Source organism: Tiliqua scincoides, chromosome 7, assembly GCF_035046505.1.
Source record: "Tiliqua scincoides isolate rTilSci1 chromosome 7, rTilSci1.hap2, whole genome shotgun sequence".
Classification (NCBI taxonomy): Eukaryota; Metazoa; Chordata; class Lepidosauria; order Squamata; family Scincidae; genus Tiliqua; species Tiliqua scincoides.
Genome location: NC_089827.1, coordinates 23,736,763 through 23,737,949, shown reverse-complemented (window position 1 = coordinate 23,737,949; position 1,187 = coordinate 23,736,763).

Genomic DNA, 1,187 nt, shown 5'->3' with positions numbered 1-1,187 from the left:
CCATGGATTGATTGGGATACAGCTAATAATATTAAATAAATACTGGGGTTCTGCCTTCCATGCATATGAATATGCAGAATCTCTCCTTCTGCTACTTTAAAAAATACTTTGTAATTAAGATAATAATGATTTAGTGTATAAATAAGTGGAAAAAAAATTCAGATGATGCAGTGTATTGTTTGCAGATTTTTATATCTGTGACTCTGTCTTCAAAGCTTTATAGAAAGTTTATTGATCCTTAGGGATCTATGTGAACAGGACAACCATTTTTTTTTGTATCCTTGGACTTTCTTCACTTATATTTGACCTGCTCCTGTGTGGCAGGGTCAGGCAATATTGTGCATATGAGCCATACTTGAAAGAATCAAAGTTGATTTGAGTTAAAGTGGCTCTTAATGCTGCCTACTGTATTGTAAGCAAGTTTGGGACTGCCTCCTGGATGGATCAACTTCTTTCTCATGAACCTGTCAGAGTATTTCATTTGTAATTGGAGGCTCTCCTACAGGCCATCTCTACCATCCAAGGTGAGAGGTTAGGAGAGAAATGTCCTTTTTGGACAGACAGCCTTAGTATGGAAAGCCCTCCCAAGCAGAGATGCTGCCAGTATATTCTACCCAAGCAACACAAAATATTAAGCTCCTCTGCTTGAATATTCGCAACCAGTATCAAGATGAACATGAATATACCCACAACTGTTGAACTTCTGCGAGAGAAGTCATTTTTGGGTCTTGGAGGTTCTGTACCATCTGTTTTGTAGCGCAGAGCTGAGGAGTGTAATTGCAGCAGAAAGGGAGAGGGATCAGATCTGGCCAGGTGCAAGTGCCCCCAATCCCAATCCCAACCCCTCCCTCTCCCATTCTGTCCCCACCTAGAAACTTCTCTTTTCCTTTTGCTCCCTTCTCCGCCCCTCCCATCACCTGCCCCTACCCTCGTCTTACCTGGAGCCGGTGGACAACGCCTTTGCAAACCAGTGAGTGCATGTGGCCACAAGCTACTGCACCGGTGACTTTGTTGTGCTCACCAGTGGTGTCAGCGAGGATGACAATGTCATTGACCAGAATCCAGGCACTTCCTAGTGTTCTGTCAGTGGAGCACTTTTAATAGGATTAGGCTACCCATCAAGGCAAGTTGCAGGAAATGTTCATGTAATCATATTTCACTCTCAACTATCATATCACATTCTGGAC